At 38.7% G+C, this 21,079-nt stretch overlaps 1 protein-coding gene across 6 annotated transcripts in view; it reads left to right on the top strand.

The window, feature by feature from the left end:
• The window catches only part of FANCC (FA complementation group C), a 282,752-nt gene that overhangs the window by 4,031 nt on the left and 257,642 nt on the right, over nt 1-21,079 (top strand). The gene's annotated exons all lie outside the window — the stretch shown is intronic.

The following is a 21,079-nucleotide window of genomic DNA, read 5'->3' as shown; positions in this document are numbered from 1 at the left end:
GTGTTCTATATATATCTATGAGGTCCAACTCGTCGAGTATGGCATTCAAAGCCTTTGATTCTTTGCTTAGAGTTTGCCAGGGTGTTCTATTTCTANTGCTTAGTTTTTGCCAGGGTGTTCTGTCTATTTCTGATAGTGGGGTGTTGAGGTCCCCTACTATTACTGTGTTCTTATCTATATGTCTCTTTATTTTGGTTAAGAGTTGGCTTGTGTATCTTGCTGCTCCCCTGTTGGGGGCATATATATTAATAATTGTCATATCCACTTGTTGAATACTTCCTTTAAGAATAATATAGTGCCCTTCTGTGTCTCTCTCTGTAGCCTGTAGTTTAAAGTCCAATCTATCTGGTATGAGAATTGCTACTCCAGCTTTCTTTTGGGGTCCATTTGCGTGGAAGATGGTACTCCATCCCCTTACTCTAAGTCTGAATGCATCTTTGGGTTCAAAATGAGTCTCTTGTAGACAGCAAATGGATGGGTCATGTCTTTTTATCCAATCTGCAACCCTGTGGCGTTTTATGGGAGAGTTTAAGCCATTTAGATTGATAGAGATTATTGACAGATATGATTTTAATGATGCCATCAGTAAAGTCTTTGTTTGTATCGGTTGTGACTTTCTGCTCTGTATCACTCTTGGGGCCTTTTTACCTTTATCGAACCCCCCTTAATATCTCCTGTAGGGCTAGTTTCGTGGTTACGAAATTGGTTAATGATTGGCGATTTTGGAACGTCTTTATTTCTCCATCAATTCTGAATGACAGCTTTGCTGGATAAAGGATCCTTGGCTGCATGTTTTTCTCTGAAAGAGCTTTAAAAATGCCCCCCCAAGCCTTTCTCTCATTCCAGGTCTCTGTAGACAGGTCTGACGTAATCCTGATACCTTTGCCTTGGTACGTGAGAAATTTCTTTGCCCTGGCCGCTTTCAATACTGTATCCTTGGATCTAATATTTGCGAATTGCACTATGACATGCCGTGGCGTAGGTTTGTCCTGGTTGAGCTTGGATGGGGTCCTCTCTGCCTCTTGGACACGAATGCTTGTTTCCCTTGCTAGATTAGGGAAGTTTTCAGCTACAATTTGTTCAAATATCTCTTCTAGACCTCTGTTTTTCTCCACCCCTTCAGGGATGCCGATGATTCTGACATTGGATCGTTTCATAGAGTCAGTAATCTCCCGTAATCTACATTCGTGGGCGTGGATGTTTTTAAACCAGCTTCTATTTTTGTTTTTTCTTCTACTAACCCATCCTCCAATTTGCTAATGCGTGTCTGCCTCGGTGACCCTGGCCGTCAGAGCCTCTAGTTTTGCCTGCATTTGGCTCATAGAATTTTTAATTTCTGTCAGATTTGCTCTCATTTCTGCCCTTAGGGTTTCTGTATTCTCTGTAACATTTTCGTTAATACTTTTTTCAAGTCTACTCATCATCTTGACCATTGTTGCTCTGAATTCCATTTCTGATAATTTGGTTACATCCATATCTATTATTTCTGTGGCAGAGGCCACAGACTCATTGTCTTTTCTTTCCTGGGGGGACTCCTCCTTCTCGTCATTCTGATGAGGAGAGATTGCGGGGTTGTCCAGAGCCCACATTATTGACTGGGACCCAGGCCGTGCGCCCTTGTTTTATAGAGATTTTAGGGATGTGGGCTTCTTCTTTAAAGATTTTATTTATTTATTTGAGAGAGAGAGACAGACAGCAAGAAAGGGAACACAAACAGGGGAGTGGGAGAGGAAGAAGCAGGCTCCCAGCGGAGAAGCCCGATGAGGGACTCCTTTCTGGAATGCTGTGATCACGCCCTAATCCAAAGACAGGCGCTTAATGACTGCGCCACCCAGGCACCCCGGGTTGTGGGCTTCTTGATTTTTCAGACTGCGTTCTGGGGGAGGGGCCTGCGGCACCAATAGTCAGGAAACCCTGTTTGGGTTGAGTCTCCGTGTCCCCTGCGAGGGGGGATGGGGATGGGTACGTTGTGAGCCGGTATTTCCAGGCTTTTGTTCTCTGGCGGCTTTCCCTGGCAGTCTGCTGTGCCTCTTCTGAGAGTCAGGGCAGTAGTGGCCGAAATTCAGCCTCTGTCACAGAACGAGGGATTGCGTCCCATTCTCCACGGATGTTCTGGCCACTTTAACTCTGTTTCTGTTGGTGCTACTCAACCCTGCAGCATCCCGGGCTGTGCACCCCACACCCGGCATCCCAGCCCTCACTTCCAGGGCCAGCACGTCTCTGTCCTTTGTGTTTCTAACACCGCCAGCCGCCCCGCACGCACTCCCAGAGCTCCCGGTCTCAGTCTGTATCCAGTGAGCACACCGGTGTTCCGGAGTTCCGTGAGATGCTTGGTAGCGCGTGCTCCGGGCTCACAGTCTCAGTCTGCTGTCTTAAGGGTGCGGGTCCGCGGTCTGCCCGCTTCCCTGTGCAGGTGGCTACCGCTTCCCGGCGCCCAGACACGGCGGCTCCCTCCCCCTTCTTTTTATCTACCGATATCTCTGCGTGGTTTCACGGCTCCCCGCTTTGTACCTCAATACTCAGCACTGGAGATGTTCATTTGTAGAGATCCAGATGTATCTTCCTGCGTCTCAGGCTGATTCCGTGGATGTTCAGGCTGGTCTGGTACCTATCCAGCTCAATTCAGGGGACCGGCTGAAAAAGGGGTCCCCTACTCCTCCGCCATCTTAACTCCTCCTTTTGTCCATTTTTAAATTGGGTTATGTCAACCTATTAAAAGTAAAAGGTGATTCAGGTAGCAAAATCAGGCTTTTTCGGGAACAGCTGAGGAACTGCAATTTAGGATAAGCAAACTATAGTGAACCACAGGCAAGTCCTGAGAGCAAAGTAGGCATGTCCTTTTATAGAGGAAAGGAGGAAGTTTGGGAGGGTCTGTTTTGAACAAAAGTTCATTGGAAGAAAATGAGAATTTGAAGTGGTGGCAGCTTCTCATTGGCTGTAGGTGAGGGCAGCTTGTTGCTGGGCAGAGAGCATACCTTCCTTCTTACAGCTGGACTGTGCAAGCTGAACAAATGATATGTTTGTGAGTTATCTCTTCATGGTTTCAAAGTAACAATTTTGAGTTAGGTTTCCCTTACATCTTTTCAAACCTTTCTTAGCATCACTGATCAAAAGTTGAGCCATCTGTTCCTTGTTAGAATTGTTTTTGTCCTTTGGTGCCAGGAAGGAACTTTCCTGTATGTCATGTCCCACTTCAGAGGGAGGTGCACAGATTGGAAACCATCGAAACCACATTTGAGTAACAAGAAATAGTGGGAGGGAGAACTCTCCGGTTATTTCCCATTCAAAGTCTATATCTTATCAAGGTATAAACATTGGAGATATCTTGAAGTGTTGAGGCCGCATCACTCTGTTGGATATGTCCTTTCTACAAGGTTTTGACAGGCAAAAGGTACATAGCTTAAAAATGATTATGCAGAATGATATGAGGAGCAGAATAATGACGCTGGTTTATATAATGGTCCTGAACCAGAAGCCCAAATCCAAAAGTGACCAGCTGAAGAGAGTGGAGGACCTTAGATCTTCAGGTGGAATTTACTGTAGCTAATGCACTTGTTCCCTAATTTTGTGTGATTGGGTTTCTACTTTGGAGGATTTGTCCATGTGCAACAGGTGGTGTTAGTTGGGATTATTCAGCTGGCGCTTTTGAGCCCAGGGTCCTTGGTATTTAGGGAATATTTAGGGAGACTCCGTCTTATTCTTGGACTTGGTTCTTGAAGGCCATACAAAAGGGGGTTATTTTGCTACAGCAAGTAGACGTGAAGTAGTGAGAATGGGCAACTGTATAAAGGGAGTGGGTGTAACTAGAGTTATGACAAGGGGTCAGGTCAAAGCAAGGTACGGGAAAACCTGGTTGTAGAAGTTTGACTCAGAAAGAGATACACTCACCTCCCTCCCCTCCAGCAACCCTCAGTTTGTTTCCTGTGATTAAGAGAATCTTACGGGGGTTGGGGTAACTGGGTGATGTAATGAACACTGGGTATTATTATATAAGACTGATGAGTCACTGATCTCTACCAATGAAACAAATAATACATTATATGTTAATTAATTGGATTTAAATTTTTAAAGAAGTTTGTTTGGGAAAAAAAAAAAAAAGAAAGACCCTGAAGGGTGAGGGTATAGTCAGTGGTTCTTCAGAGATGAAGGAAAAGTTGGCTACAGGCAAGACTAAAGGTTGACAGCTGTCATGGACAGATCTGGGTTTCTGATGACAGATCCAGCAGTGTGAAACATTTCCCCTTTTGCCAGGGATTGGGAATGTGTGGTGTCTCTCCCAGTCAGATGGGGGCCCCTAAAATGTGAGGTGACTTGATGGGGTGGAGGCCAGCAGTGTGGGCGATGAAAGGATTTACCTGAGGCAGAACAAAGGCAATAGAAGTTTATTTGATACACCGCAAGGGAGCAGCGGGCAAGACGGGAAAGGAGAGACTGCCACGAGATAGTAGGTGGGGGACTGTTTTTAAAGGTGGAAGGTGAGGAGGTATGGGGACATGAAATTTTCCCTTTTTTGATAACTGTGCTTGGTTGTAGGTAGCCCTTTGGTCAGTTAGGGCTTATGGGTATTTTGAGGTGGGCGGCCAGGTGGTTGCTGTGGACCCTTTTGCCTTGGTCAAGTTTCCATTGCTCACGCCTGTTGCCTTATAGTGCCTTCTACAAAATGCAAACAGGGGCATTGTCCCTCCAGCATAGAGAAGAAGAAAATAAGGTGAGAAAAAGCAGAAAGAGGAGATTGTACAGGTCTACCCTCATCATCTTGGGAAAACAGCTTCAGCTGTTGTTTGCTTCGATTCCTGGAAATTCTTAATTTTAGGTCATCACTTGGTGTGCAGATTTAGTCAGGGTTTGAGGCTTTCTTTAGATGAGACACATGGATTCAGTAGTCAACTCCATGGAGTTTGCTGGCACAAGAATTGGTCAGTAATTACATTTCTAGTGTGGTTGAAGTGAGTCTTTTTGGAGATGTCCTTTCTAATAAATGAAATACCCAGGTTACAGGGTGTGGTGCTTGGGGTCTTCATCTTCTGGGAACATGTGAAAAGATTGCTCTGTTAGTGCATTATTGTTTTCAAGGGATGTAATTAGACCTTTGCAATACTAAAATATATCTCCTTTTATTAGATGTGGGTAAAAAATGCTGAAGCTGGATGCATAGGGCACTCAATAATTATCTCAAAGATAAGAACTTGTGGGTTCCAAAAGAGGTGGGTCTGAGATTAGGAAGGACTAAGGCAGTTCTTTTGCCAGGGTGTTTGGAAGTTTTCCACAAATTTTGCCAATTGAGTTTTGATAGTGCTGATTTGTTCAGTTAGTCCTGAAGACCAAGGATGATAAGTGAAGGATATGAAGGATGAAAAGTGACAGTGAAAATGCTACAGAACTGGCCAGATATCACAGACTCACCATAATATTTGACCAATAAAATGAGTTTCTTGGTCACTGTAGGGCTTAAGAGGAGTTCCTCAGGTAGGGATGATTCCCCCCTGCCCCTGTAGGATTTTAGTTACTGAAGAGGAAAGTAGCTTGTCTACATGGAAAGGCTCTGACCAAGTGGGAAGCTATATTGTCAAGACATATTTGTACCCATGAGATGGGGGTAGCTGAGTAAAGTCAATTTTCCAGACTTCAGGTGGTTCATTAGGCAATTTAAAGTGCCCAGGAGCAGTAAGGATAGGTTTCCCTAAATTTGTATTTTGGGCAGGTGGGGCAATAAGACTAGGCCTTTTCTGTGGCTTTGTTAATATTTCCCTACTAGTATTATTTCAGAAACCTTATCATTTTAACCATAGACCACTGGTTTAGTGCATGTACAGTGGTCAATAATGGAAACTTTAAAAATAAACTAAAGATGGATTAAAGACCTAAATGTGAGACCTGAAACCATAAAATTCCTAGAAGAAAACAGGCAGTAATTTCTTTGACATTGGCCATAGAAACATTTTTCTAGGTATGTCTCCTGAGGCAAGGGAAACAAAAGTGAAAACTAACTATTGGGACTGCATCAAAATAAAAAGCTTTTGCATAGTGAAGGAAACCATCAACAAAACAAAAAGGCAATGTACTGAATGGGAGAAGGTATTTGCAAATGGCATATCCAACAAGGGGTTAATACCTGAAGTATATACAGAGCTTATACAATTCAACACCAAAGGAAAAAAAAAATCCAATGAAAAATGGGCAGAGGACCTGAATAGACATTCCTCCAAAGGAGACGTACAGATGGCCAACAGACATATGAAAAGATGCTCAATATCACTAGCCATCAGAGAAATGCAAATCAAACTCACCATGGGATATCACCTTATACTTGTGAGAATGGGTCAAATCAAAAAGACAGGAAATAACACGTGTTCATGAGGATGTGGAGGAAAAGGGACCCTGTGCACTGTTGGTGGGTATGCCGATTCGTGTAACCATTGTGGAAAAGAGTGTGGAGTTTCCTTGAAATATTAAAAATAGAATTATCACATGATTCAGTAATCCCACTACTGCTATTTACCCAAAGAAAAAACGTTTACATTTTGAAAAGATATATGCACCCTATGTTTATTGCAGCATTATTTACAATAGCCAAGGTTTGGAAACAGCCCATGTCCATTGATAGGTGAATGGATGAAGGTGTGATGTGTATATATGTGTACACACACACACACACACACACACACACACACACAGTGGAATATTACTCAGCCATAAAGAAGAGATCTCTCCATTTGCAACAACATGGATGTACCTAGAGGGTATAATGCTGAGTGAAATAAGTCAGGCAGAAAAAGACATATCATGATTTTACTCTTACATGGAATTTAAGAAACAAACCAAAAACAAATGAACAAACAAAGAAAAAAGAGAAAAAACCAGACTCTTAAATACAGAGAACAAACTGGTAGTTGCCAGAGGGGAGGTGGATGAAGGGATGGGTGAAATAAATAAGGGAATTAAGAGGTACACTTATCTTGATGAATACTGAACAATGTATAGTAGTGTTGAATCATTGTATTATACATCCGAAACTAATATAACATTGTTTATTGTATGTTAATTTTAAAAGGGAATAAAAAAATAGAATTAAAGAATTTCTGGTGGGACTGAGTTTTTATTTGGCTCAAAACACAAGTTTCTCTTTTTATCATACCAGCCACCATTTGATTGCCAATATTGTTTTTCCTTTTCTGGTGCTGATTGTTGGTGTCTCTAGTCAGTTTCACCAGGCTACCATTTGGAGGTGAGTTCCTTTGGACCATAACAGAGGTTTCACTTTTGGACCCTTTGAGGGAAGCATTTTTTGTGGAAATGTCAGTGAGGTGATTTCCTTTGCCTTTCGGAGAGTCAAGCTTAGAATGCCCCTTAATAGCCAAATCAGCAGGTAAGAATATGGCATCCAATAATTACTGAAGGTAAGAGCTGTTTTTAATTTTATGTCCGCTGGAAGTAAAAAAGCCATGTTGTTTATATAACATTCCAAAATCGTGAGCCGCTCCAAAGGCATGTCTACTCTCAGTGCAAATGTTGCAATTTTGCCCTTGTCTAGGATACAGGCTTAAAGAGTGCATATAATTTGGCTTGATGGACTGAAATAGCCAAAAGCAACGGTGCTGCTTCAGTTATTTCAAAAGTTGATATTGCATACTCAGCACAATATTTACCATTTTCATCTTTCACATCAGAACCATTGGTGAGCAATGAAAAGTCAGTGTTATCTGAAGTTTTCTGTAAATCATCATGTGGGTTGGAAGGTGATTTGTCAGTATTTAGCAGTTGTGGAGGCTTTCATCAGTAGAGGAGGGGAGAAGATTAGCAGGATTAAGGTTACTACAGTGAACAAGAGTAATGTAAGGGGGCAGTTAATGAATCATTTCATGGGAACTGAAATGGCTTAATGAAAGATGTTGAGTATGATGGGAGTTAAGAAGAGTTTGACAGCATGTGGCACAAAGATGGTTAAAGGGGATCCCATGATTACTCCCTAGCGGCCTTTACAAGAGGGGCAGTAGCGGGAATAGCTATGAGGAAGGGGGATATCCCTGGGCTACAGGATTTAGTTGTTGTCTGTAATGTCCTGTGGGTTGGTGGTGATCTTCATATTTTTGGGTGAGTACCCCAAGGGCATTCCCTTTTTCATATACAACAAAGAAAGAGAATTGATAATTGGGGTGGGGGATGGTTATTAAACCAAATGTTTTAAGATTTGAAAAATCATGTCATCTCAATCTTCCTATGTTTAGAAGTTTTTAAACAAGGTTTATAAAGGTTGGGCCATAAGGGAAAAGTTTGGGATCTAGTTGCAACAATAGTCTGCCAACCTGAGAAAACCTCACAGCTGAAGTTTGGTTTTGGGTTTTGAGAAGTTAAGGGTGCCATGAAGCCTGTATGATCTTAGATGCAGTCCTTGTTCTAAGGTTAAATTCCTAAGTATCAAATTTAAGTTTGAACAAATTGTAATTTTTTTTAAGAGACTCTCTATCCCTTTTTGGTTTGGAGTTTTAGCAAATGGATGCTACCATCTTGTGAGGAGGCTTGGGAAGAGGAGCAGAGAAGTAAGTCATCCACATATTGTATTTAAGTGGATTCTCCAGGGAACTTGATATCATCTGGGTCAGTCTTTAAAGTTTGTGAGAATTAAGGGCTTTCCATGAAACTCTGGGGCATTACTGTACAGGTATATTGCTGTTCTTCCCAAGGAAAGGTGAAAAGATATTTACTAGTTTTATTTATTGGGATATTGAAGAAAACACTACATCAATCAAGGAAGAAAATTTGCCTTCAGTAGGGATGGAGGCTGATAAGGTGGAATTGAGGACAACAGAGTGGCCAAGCAATGACAGTATTGTTTATGGCTCAGAGGTCCTGATGAGCTTCCATCTGTGGCCATTTGATTTCTTCACAGGTGAAATGGTGTTGTAGTGCCTGGTGCAGGGGATAATGAGGCCCTGGGTCTTACAGCCTTCTATTATTGGCTTATTGCCTTGAAGGGCTTTGTTATTTGTTAGGGTATTGATTAATTTTGAGGAGAGATTTTGAGGAATCTGTGGATCTTTAACAGGAGGTGCAGTGTGGATTCTGTAAATATCAATTGAGGATTTTGCTGCAGAGAGGATGGTAGCTGATCCATTAGGGAGAAATGATTAGTGTTCTTGGGATAGCTATATTGATATCAGAGACAGAGCAAATAAGAGATTTTGAAGGGTCATTTAACTTAATCCAGTTGGCTGTTTTGCTTGCTGCTGTTAAAATCTAGAATTATTTCCACCTTTTCGAAGAAAAATCCCAGCATGATATTTTTCTAAGAAATCTTGGCCCAATAAATGAATAGGGTCAGGGAAACTCAGGAGAAAAAGGTGGTTATCTTTAAAGGCCTAAGCAAAAAGGTATAGGTTTAGAGGTAAGAACCTGTTGAAATTTGTTAGAGACTCCCACTGTTTGAACTGTTTTAGTACTCTGAGGCCGTGGCTATTTAATGACAGTGGAGTTGAGCACTGAGAGTGTAGCTCTAGTATCAGTAAGTACAGAGAGATTCATTCCGCATCTGGAGAGTGGTTTCTCCAGGTCCGTTAAGGGAAAAGACTGGAAAAATCCTTGTAGTTTGGAGTTCCATCACTGGGCATTAGGAGGACATTGGATGGTTAGAGGGCTGATGGTGCCTGGAGCATTTAAGCTCATAGCAGTCTTCCAATGTTTTGGCTTTTTGAAATAATGGCAGAGACCAGGAGGGTTATGGTTTTGTTTAGGAGCCTTCATTTATTGGAGTTCAAATGAAGGGATTTAAGGGTCTTTCTTTTATTTGAATCTTCTAGGATGTAGGTGACCTTGTTTGCTAAATCAGCTCAGTCTGCAGTGGACATACTCTTCATTCCATCCTGGTCCTTTTAAAGAATAAAAAAATCCCAGTTCAGCCTGTTAATGAACATAGAGTTAAAGGCTATACAGGTGGACTAAATATCCAAAGGAAGACCGGAATTTTCTTTAAAGATAATTTGGAGCTGGCTCTAATAATCATGCATGGGCTCATTGGGCTTCTGGGTACAAGCTTGAATCATATTCCAATCAGCTGGCTTGGGAAAGCCCTGAGAATTATCAGAAGGAGTCCCTTGGCAATTCCCCAAGCCTGATCATATATAAGGCAGCAAGGGTTTCTTTGTCCCCATGTTGTAATTCTAGACTTCTTGGGATCATTCCATTTGGTAGTTTTCATCCAGTGTTGGGCCTGGCCTTCGCTAACAAACATATGGTATAAACCAGAGAAACCAGGTTGATAAGTTTGAATGACTATACTAAATTCCTCAGCAAATCTATGGGGATCTTTAGTTACTTTGGGAAAATCTTTGTGGCTTGTAATTCAACTTTAGTCCAGGTAACATAAGAAATTAAGGGTTTAGCATTTGGGTCGACAGAGGGTCTGATTTTAAAGGGGCAGGTTTTAATAGGTTCAGGGGAGCAGGAAGTAGGGAGAGATTTTGAGAAAAAGAAAAGTTCAGTGAGGGGATCAGAATGAGAAAGTGGAGGGTGTAAAGAAGATGGAGATGGTACAAAAGGAAAAGAAGCTGGCAGCAGAGACAAAGCACAAGGGAAGGGAAAAAGAGGCCTTAGAAGCTTTTTTGGGTCTTCTTTCAATTGTTCACCTCAGTTAATTTGGAAATGGTATTTTGTAAAGAGATGATTTTAAAATCTTGGATACATATGGAAACCTCCAGGTAGCAATTAAGATAAGGATCCCATTTAGTCTGTTTAATTTCAGAGCTGTAGTCTTCTAATTTGGTTCTGAAAAGTACAAGTTTGGGTGATTGAAGGTTCCCCATGATGGCCATTGGAGTTGTAAGTTATCTGTAAATTGTCCCACTTAGTTAGGGAGGCACAAGAGGGGGGCACCTGGGTGGCTCAGTCATTAAGCATCTGCCTTCGGGTCAAGTCCTGGGATCAAACCCCGCATCGGGCTCCCTGCTCAGTGGGAAGACTGCTTCTCCCTCTCTGCTGCCTGTTGCTCCCCCAACTTGTGCTCTTTCTCTCTCTGTCAAATAAGTAAAATCTTTAAGAAAAAAAAAAAGGGTGCACAAGAGGAGGGACTGTAGTTTTTGAACATAAAACTGACCAGGATCCCAGAAGGAGGACCCTCTTGAGAGAATTTAGAGGATTGGGATCTTCTCATACTTCAAAACCAGAGGTTCAGAATATAAATGAGTATCACTAAAAGGAGTATACCTTCAAGAAAGCACATCACCAATAAGATTGGAGAGCTCAACCAAAAGGAGGGATCTTGAGTCTGAGAGAAGACTTACAAACTGAGAGGAAGGAGACAACTCAAGCAGAGAGCATGAGGGGTACCAGTGGGTGCCACATGTGGTTCTAGGGGTCGTTAGTTCCTCTGGGGTTCATTGCCTTCAGATCCCACTTCTGACACCATGAAATGTCAACCTTTTTAAAAAGAAAAATGTAAGTGACCAGCCAGCAAAATCAAGTTTTATTTGGAAATAGAGGAATTGCAATTCAAGAGAAGGAAACTATTGTGAACCATAGGCAAATTCTGAGAACAATGGAGGGGAGCATCCTTTTATAGAGGAAAGGAGGAATTTGGAGGGGTTGTTTTGAACAAAGTTCATTGGAAGAATATGAGAGTTCACAATGTTGGTGGCTTCTCATTGGCTATAGGTAAGTGAAGTGGTGACAGCCTCTCATTGGCTACAGTTAAGGATGTTTGCTGTTGTTGGGTGCCTGCAGCTTGTTGCTGTGCAGAGAAGAAATCTTTCTTCCTGCTGGACTAAGCAGGCTGCAATAAATGGGTCTATGTGAAAGCCCTCCTTGCATGGCTTCCCAGTTCCAATTTTGACTTCGGTTTCCTTAGCACGTTTTCACATCTGATTGTCTACTTATTGGGTTGGAAGCATTCTTTGTATATTCTGAGTAGAAGCCCATTATCAGACACATGATTTGCAAATAATTTCTCTCATTCTGTTACTTGTCTTTTCATTTTCTTCATGGTATCTTTTGAAGTACAAAAGTTTTAATTTTGAGGAAGTCCATTTTATCAGTTTTTTCTCTTTTTTTGGATCATATCTTAGGTTTATGACTAATTTCCATAAACTTTTGTGTATGGTATGAGATATGGATCCAAATTAATCTTTTTTGTAACGTGTATATCCAGTTGTGTCAGCACTATTTGTTGAAAAAAACCCTTCCCCACCTTTATCAAAAATCAGTTTGCTATAGGGGCATCTGGATGGCTCGATTGTGTCCAGCTCTTGGTTTCGGCTCCGGTCAGGATCTCAGGGTCATGAGAGCAAGTCCTGTGTCAGGCTCCATGCTTCGCACAGAGTCTGCTTGAGACTCTGTCCTCCTTCTGCCCCCCCCCTCCACCCCATGCATGCAAATGCTCTCTTTCTCTCAAGTAAATAAAATCTTAAAAAAAAAATCAGTTGACCATAAATTATTCCTCAGCTCTCATTTCTGTTTCAGTGATCTATTTTTATACCAGCACCACACTGTCTTAATTATGGTAGTTTTATAATGTATTTTGAAATTGGGTAATAAAAGTCTTCCAGTGTTTTCACTCTTTTTCAAATTGTTTTGGCTATTCTGGGTTCCTTACATTTCCATGTTAAGTTTTAGTATCATCTTGTCATTTTTTCCCCCCAAAAAAGCCTGCTTTGATGGATTTTGATAGAAATTGCATTGAAACTGTAGATCTCTTTTGGGGGAGAAATGTAAGAACATGAATATGGAATGTCTTTTCATTTGTTTAGATCTTTAATTTCTTTGAGCATTGTTTTGTAATTATCATTGTACAAGTCTTGCCCTTCTTTTGTTAATTTTATTTCTTAGTGTTTCCTTTTTGATGCTATTGTGAATAGAATTGTTTTTCGTATTTCATTTTTGGATTGTTCATTGCCACTATATGAAAATGCAAATACAGTTGGTTTTTTGTATATTGACCTAGTATCACACAACCTTGTTTATTACTTCAGGCAGGTTTTTTGTGAATTCCTTAGAATTTTCTACATACACTGTCATGTCATCTGTCGATATAGATAATTTTATTTTTCCTTTTGCATTTGGATACTTTTTTTCTTTTTTGGCCTAAATCTTCCCGTACCTTGCTGAATGGAAGTGGAGAGAGTGGACATTCTTGACTTGTTTCTGATCTTAAGGGGAAAGTATCTAATCCTTTACCAATAGGTATGATGTTAGATATAAGTTTTTCATTAATGAACCTTATCAGGTTGAAGAACTTTCCTTCCTATATTGTTGAGAGTTCTTATCATGAATAAATGTTGGAGAGGTAAATAGATGTAAAAGAAGGTATCAAAACATAAAATGTTGGGGGGGGGATAGTGAAAATGAGAGTTTTTAGAATGCGTTCAAACTTAAGTTGCTACCAACATAAAATAGACTGTTATATATATAGGCTGTTATATGTGAACTTCATGGTAACCAGAAAGCAAATCCTGTTAATACATGTACAAAAGATAATGAGAAATGAATGTAAATATAACACTACAGAAAGTCATCAAACCACAAGGGAAGAGAAGAAGAAAGGAAAAGAGAGGAACTGCAAAAAAAACAACCAGAAAACAGTTAACAGAATGGCAATAAGTGCATACTCACCAATAATTACCTTAAATATAGATGGATTAAATTCTCCAATCAAAAGGCATACAGTGGCTAAATGGATTAAAAAAAAAGGACTCATCTAAATATATTGTTTATAAAAGACTCACTTCACATCTAAACACATACACAGACTGAAAATGGATGGAGAAGGATACTCCATGTAAATGAAAGCAAAAAGGTTTTATAGCTATACTTTATATCAGGCAATGTAGATTTTAAAGCAAACTGTAATAAAGTACAAAGAAGGGCATTACATAGTGACAAAGCGGTCAATTTAAGAAGATATAACATTTTAAAATATTTGTGCACTCAACATAGGAGTGCCTACAAATACAAAGCAAATATTAACACACTTACATGGAGAAATTGACAGCAATGCAATAACAGTAGGGGACTTTAATAGCCTACTTAAATCCATGCATAGATTATCCAGACCAAAAAAAAAAATCAATAAGGAAACATTGGCCTTAAATGACACATTAGGCCAGATGAACTTAATATGTGCATACGTACAGAACATTCCATCTAAAGCAACAGAATACACATTTTTCTCAAGTGCACATGGAACATTCTCAGGATATATCACATCTTAGGCCACAAACAAATCTCAAAATTTAGGAAGATTGGAGTCATATGAAGCATCTTTTCTGACCACAGTGGTATAAAACTACAAATCAATTATAGAAAAAAAATGGAAAAAATACCAAAATGTGGAGGTTAAACAGTATGCTACTTAACAACCATTAGCTCAACAAAGAAATCAAAATGGAAATGAAAAAATACCTTGAAACAAATAAAAATGGACATAGAATATTGCAAAATCTATTGAGTATAGCAAAAGCAGTTTTTAAAGGGAAGTTTATAGTGATATAGGGCACCTCAAGAAACAGGAAAAATATCAAACAATCTAACTTTTCACTTAAAGGAATTTAAAAAAGAATAGTAAACAAAGCCCAAAGTTAGTTGAAGGGATGAAATAATAAAGATCACAGTGGAGATAAATGCAATAGAAACTAAAAAAAAAATAAAATAATTGATCAGTGAGATTAAGAGCTAGTTCTTTGAAAAGATAACAAAATACCCAAACTCTAGCTAGACTCACCAAGAAAAATAGAGGGCTCAAGTAAAATCAGAAATTAAAGAGAAGTTAAAACTGATATCACAGAAATACAAAGGATCATAGAAGACTGCTATGAACAGTTATATGCCAACAATCTGGACAGCTTGGAAGAAATGAATAAATTCCTAGAAACATAATCTTCTTAGACTGAATCATGAAAAAATATAGAAATCTGAATAAGCTTATTATTAGTGAAGAGATTGAACTGCTCATGAAAGAACTCCCAACAAATAAAAGTCCAGGACGAGATAGCTTCACTGGTGAATTCCACCAAATATTCAGAGCAGATTTACTATCTGTTCTTCTCAAAGTCTTCCAAAAAATTGAAGAGAGAACACTTTCAAACTCATGTTATGAGGCCAGCATTATCTTGATATCAAAACCAGACAAAGGCAGTAAACAGAAAATTACGGGCCAATATTTCTCATGAACTTAGATGTAAAAATCCTCAACACAATATTAGCAAACCAAATTAAAAAATATCTCAAAAGGATCATACATCAGGATCAAAGAGCTTTATTTCAGTGATGCAAGGATGGTTCAATAGCCACAAGTCAATCAGTGTGATATGCCGTATTAACAAATTGAAGGATAAAAATCATGATCATTTCAGTAGATGCAGAAAAAGCATTTGACAAAACTCAACATCTGTTTATAAGACTCTCAACAAAGTGGGAATAGAGGGTATTATGTACCTCAACATAATAAATGCCATATATGACAAACACACAGCTAACGTCATACTCAACAGTAAAAAGCTGAAGATCAGGAACAAGACAGCAATCTCTACTCTTGCCACTTTATTCAACATAGAATGGAAGCCCTAGCCACAGCAGTTAGGCAAGAAAAACAAAAAGCATCCAAATTGGAAAAGAGAAAAAAAAAAGGAGAAAGCTCTAATTGCAGGAGCTGACACTATATATAGAAAGCCCTAAAGATTCTCAAACTAACTGTTAGAACTAGTAAATGAATTCAGTAAAATTGCACGATACAAAATCAATATGCAGAAATCTGTTGCATTTCTATACGTAATAAAGTAGCAGAAAAAGAAGAAATCCCATTTATAATTGCAAATAAAAGAATAAAATACCCATGAATAAATTTTTAAAAAGATTTATTTATTTATTTTAGAGAGAAAGAGCATGCAAGCAGGGGGAAGGGCAGAGGGAGAGGGAGAGAGAGAATCCTTAAGCAGATTCCCTGCTAAGCATGGAACTGGACATGGGGCTCGATCTCAGGACCCTGAGATCATGACCTGAGCTCAAATCAAGAGTCAGACACTTAACTAATTGAGCCAGCAAGGTGCCCCTTCCTATGAATAAATTTAACCAAGAAGGCAAAAGATCTGTACACTGTAAACTATAAGACCTCAATGGAAGAAGTTGAGGAAGGTGGGAAGATATTCCATGCATATGGATTAGAAGAATTAATATTGTTAAAAATGTCCATACCTCCCAAAGCAATCTATATAAATTAATTCTATCAAAATTTTTCAATATTTTTCACAGAAATAGAACAAATAATTTAAAGATTTGTGTGGAACCACAAAAGACCCTGAATAGCCAAAGCAATCTTGAGAAGGAAGAGCAAAGCTGGAGGTATCATGCTTTCTGATTTCAAACTATACTACCAAGCTATGGTAATCAAAATGGTATGTTATTGACATTAAAACAGGCACACTGATGGACAGAATAGCCCAGATTAAACCTACACATATATGGTCAATTAATTTCTGAAAAGGAGCTAAGCATTGCAGTGGGGAAGGTCTCTTCAAAAATGGTGTTGGTAAAACTGGATAGCCACATGCAAAATAATGAAACTAGAGCACTGTCTTGTATCATACACAAAAATTAACTCAAAATGTATTAAAAGCTTGAGTGTAAGACCTGAAACCATAAAACTCCTAGAAGAAAATATAGGTGGTAAGTTCCTTGACACTGATCTTGACATTTAATTTTTGGATTTGACTTCAAAAGCAAAAATGAACAGATGGGAGTACATCGAACTGAAAAGCTTCTGCACAGCAAAGGAAACCATCGAAATGAGAAGGCAACCTACTGAATGGGAGAAAATATTTGCAAATCATACATCTGTTAAGGGGTTAACATCCAAAATATATACAGAACTCAAGCAAGCCAATAGCAGAGAAGCCAAACATTTTGATTGAAAAATGGGCACTGTATCAGAATAGACATATTTCCAAAGAAAATATATAGGTGGCCACCAAGCTCATGAGAAGGTATTCTACATCACTATCAAGGAAATGCAAATTAAAACCACAGTGATATATTACTTCATACCTATTAGAGTGGCTATTTAAAAAGTTTTTGAGAGGATGTGGAGAATTGTGCACTGCTGGTGGGAATGTAAATTGGTGCAGCCACTAAAGAAAACAGTATGGAGCTTCCTTAAAAAATTAGAAATAGAACTACCATATGATCCAGCCGTTCCACTTCGTGGTATTTATCTGAAGACGATGAAACACTAATTCAAAAGATATATTGCATCTGGTGTTCATTGCAGTTATATGGAAACAACTGTGAGTATTCATCAGATGAATGGATAAGAAGATGTAGTAGATAGACAACGGAATACCGCTCAGCCATAAAAAAGAATGAAACTGTGCTATTTTTAACAACATGGATGGATCTGAGGGTATTATCCTAATGATATAAGTCAGAGAAAGACAAATATATGACTTTATTTATATATGGAATCTAAAAAATGAAACAAGAAACAAAACAAAAACTCCAGATATGGAGAATAGATTGGGGTTATCGGAAGGGAAGTTGGTTATGGGGTGGATGAAATGGGTGAACAGAGCAATTATGTGGTCATGGATGGTAACTAGACTTACTGTGGTGATCACTTTGTAGTTTATATGGTGTGCACATGAAGCTGAAGTTAATATAACATTACAAACTAATTTTACTTTAAGAAAAAAAGAAAAAAAATGAACCCTGTTGAATTTATCGGCTTAAGTCGTAGCCTAATTGAAGCATTAAAAAAAGTCACCAAAGTTCTTTTCCGCCTTGTAATGGTATTTTAAATACATCCATATAAAACGAACATGGTAGAGATAATAAAGCAGAGAATAGAACTGCTTTGCATTTAACTTCTATGTGGTTTGCATGATGTTTAAGATTTTTTGAGTCATTCGCTAACATTTAAACACTAAGCAGTTTCGCCTTTAAAAATCCATATTTTCTGGGTTTTTATTAAAGCAGTAGGACAACTAAACCTGACTTCTTTGGCAGCAGCTGGCAGGAGCTAAGTTCTGGCTGTCTTCTTTGGATGGTGCTTTATCTTCCAGTAGCCTCAAGCCCTTTTGATGGCTTTACTCATTTAACTTACCCATTCTGGACATTTGAATTTATGACCTTTGTCTAAAGTAATTTAGTAACACTTGAATCATTTTGAAATGCATTCAGTTGTTAAAGTAATACCTACGGGGGGTGGGGGGGGAAATGGTAATTCCGAACAAATTTATCATACTTCTTATGGAAATTGCTACAGTAATCTTTGTTCTCTGGTGAGTTCGAAGTTTCATGCTTATAGAGAAAAGTTTATCATTATGCCTGAACAATAATATGCTGTATATCCATCAGAAATCAGAGCTTTTGTCCTATTGATTTTTAAAAAATTTTATTGATTTTGTAAACATGGATTTTTTTTTTTAACTTCTCTTGTTTTCTTGGTTTATTTGTAGCAGCACTTCGGTCATAAGCCCTGTTAAATGTATTTTGCATTTTACAAATTATACTCACATAGATTGTATGTGATCCTTATAGTAACCACATGTGCCAAGGTAAGAGAGGCATTTAAAAAAGAGGAAAAATAGAGTGGAGGCTTTTCAAAAAATTAATTTCGACCAGGATTAGGAGTTCCTCAGAAATACCCCAAAAAGAGGTTAGTGCTGAAGAACTTGTGGGGTTACTTCTGTTTGTGTAGCTTTTAAATATGTCTGAATTATTATGGTATGATAATCTTTTCAGTTCTAAAAGAGCCGGACATTTCTGGTTACCGAGAGTCAACTTATTTTAGCAGAAAACCTTCACCTTCAATAATAACTACTCTTTGAAATGTTTACAGAGAAAGAAACTGAGGTTAGTGGCAAAGCTGTTGACTGTAACCCCCGAAACTGACTCTGGTCTGGTGCACCAGCAGCTCCATGGCCAAGGATTGCTGATGCTCCCTGTTGAAACATTCTTAAACAAGTCTTTGGCAGACTTTTTTGTTGCATTTTTCTACTGTGTAAATAAAGATATTAGAAGAAATGTAGGTTTTTGAATACTGCCTAACCACTTTCTACTTGGTAACTTGCCCTGAGACCCTCCGTGAATGCCAGCAAACAAATTAGATCCACAATGTATTTGATATGCATATCTTCTCCCCAAACAAAATTTGAATTCCACAAACACAAATTGAGTCATTTTCCAAATGTTTGTATATGAATGGAAGTTTTTGTCCTATCCTTCTGTAACCAATACCATAAAACTTCTGAAGGTCTATGATGCATTTGTTGTAAAATGTTAATCCAAAACAAAACTTTTTTTTTTTTTTAAAGATTTTATTTATTTATGTGACAGGGAGACAGCCAGCGAGAGAGGGAACACGGCAGGGGGAGTGGGAGAGGAAGAAGCAGGCTCCCAGCGGAGGAGCCTGACGTGGGGCTCGATCCCATAACGCCGGGATCAGGCCCTGAGCCAAAGGCAGACGCTTAATGACTGTGCTACCAGGCGCCCCTCAAAACAAAACTTTATTCTGACCAAATTTGTAGCTATCGAGAGATACCAAATTCATTTCCATTGATCAGTACAACATGTTTGTACCAACCAGATCTAAAAAATGTGTAAAGGAGTGCCATGCTGTAAAGATCTTATTATAGTTGTAAACACAAGTGCAGCTGTTACAAATCTAGAAAAACCTCAGATTAAACAATTTCAAATTTACCAAAGATGACATTCCAGAGCCATTTTCCATAATATAAACACCCTGGTACATGCCTTTGAAATGAGTGGGATTGTCATTAATATTAATGCCACTGAATTCAAGGCTGGGAAGTCATTTCTTTTCAAACTTATTTTCACTGCTAATTTTGGAATAGAATATGCTTTTAACCTGAAGTATGGTATGTTTATTCACATCCTGAAAAAATTTGATTCTGTTGCTGTTGAATTGTAGGAATGCAAAAATACAGCATTTTATTCTTTCTTTATGGTCTTTTAACTTAAATGAGTTTCTTAGAATTAAATTGGGCAAAGATTGTATGTTAATGGAATCCAGTTGCATTAGTCAGTTAAAGAGATAATAAATAGTTGATATCTTAGAATTGTATCATTTGGACAATTTAAAACGCTGTATTTAAGAAACGAATTTTATTCTAAATGATTTTTGAGCATGTTTCTTGTGAACTTTTCTTTCAGTTAGACTGCAGTAGGACAAGCATTCAAAACCTGCACTACAATTTGTTTTTCTCCTCATTTTCCACTTAGTGTGATTACTGGTGAGGTATCAGTTAAGCAATAGAGTATTTTCTAGAGCTACGTTCTGTGCTTTGATTTCTTATGAAATCTTATATGATTTTTTTGTTTTTTGGGGGTCAAATTTAAAAGTATACAGGAGTCCACTGGAAGCTCTTTGAATGAATGGGTCTAGTTCTAGGAGTGGATGTGGTGGTTTTGTTTTTGTTTGCTTGTTTATTGGTGACCAGATTTTAAAGATTTATTTCTTTATTTTGAAAGAGAGAGAGCAGGAGCATGGGGAGGGGCAGAGGGAGAGAATCTTTCAAGCAGACTCCCTGCTGAGCAAGAAGCCCAATGCAGGGCTTGATTCCACAACCCATGAGATTGTGACCTGAGCCAAAACCAAGAGTCAGACACTTAACCCATTGAGCCACCCAGGTGCCCCTGGTGACCGCATTTTAAAATTTCATTCGCTTTTACTGAATTTCTCCACTGGACTGTTGAGGAAGCCTCTAAATTGGGTAATAAAACGGTTGAATGACTATTGCTAAACTATCTTTAGTCCTTGATTAAAAAGAGGCAACATTTATCAAAAGAAGGCAGTTGAGTCTCCTTTATTTACATTTGTTCTTTAATTTCTGTTAAACATTTTTCTGACCAGAGGAATTGAAACCAACCATTGTCAAGCACTTTGTTGTAACCTGAAGTTGGTAACTGGAAGCACAGAGCTGATCAGAAGAACTGGCTTTTTCTATCAAAATAGAAGACTGGTATACCACAATGACTGCTGTTGCTTTTGTCTCCCCCCAACCTTTTTTTTTAAATTTAAGAGGTTGTGGAGGTTTCTTAAACTCTTTCAGCATTTACATAAAATTCTGTATTTTGAGAAGGA

Source organism: Ailuropoda melanoleuca, chromosome 17 (genome assembly GCF_002007445.2).
Source record: "Ailuropoda melanoleuca isolate Jingjing chromosome 17, ASM200744v2, whole genome shotgun sequence".
Lineage (NCBI taxonomy): Eukaryota > Metazoa > Chordata > Mammalia > Carnivora > Ursidae > Ailuropoda > Ailuropoda melanoleuca.
Note: the sequence above shows the minus strand (reverse complement) of the source record. Positions and strands in the feature narration are given on the sequence as shown.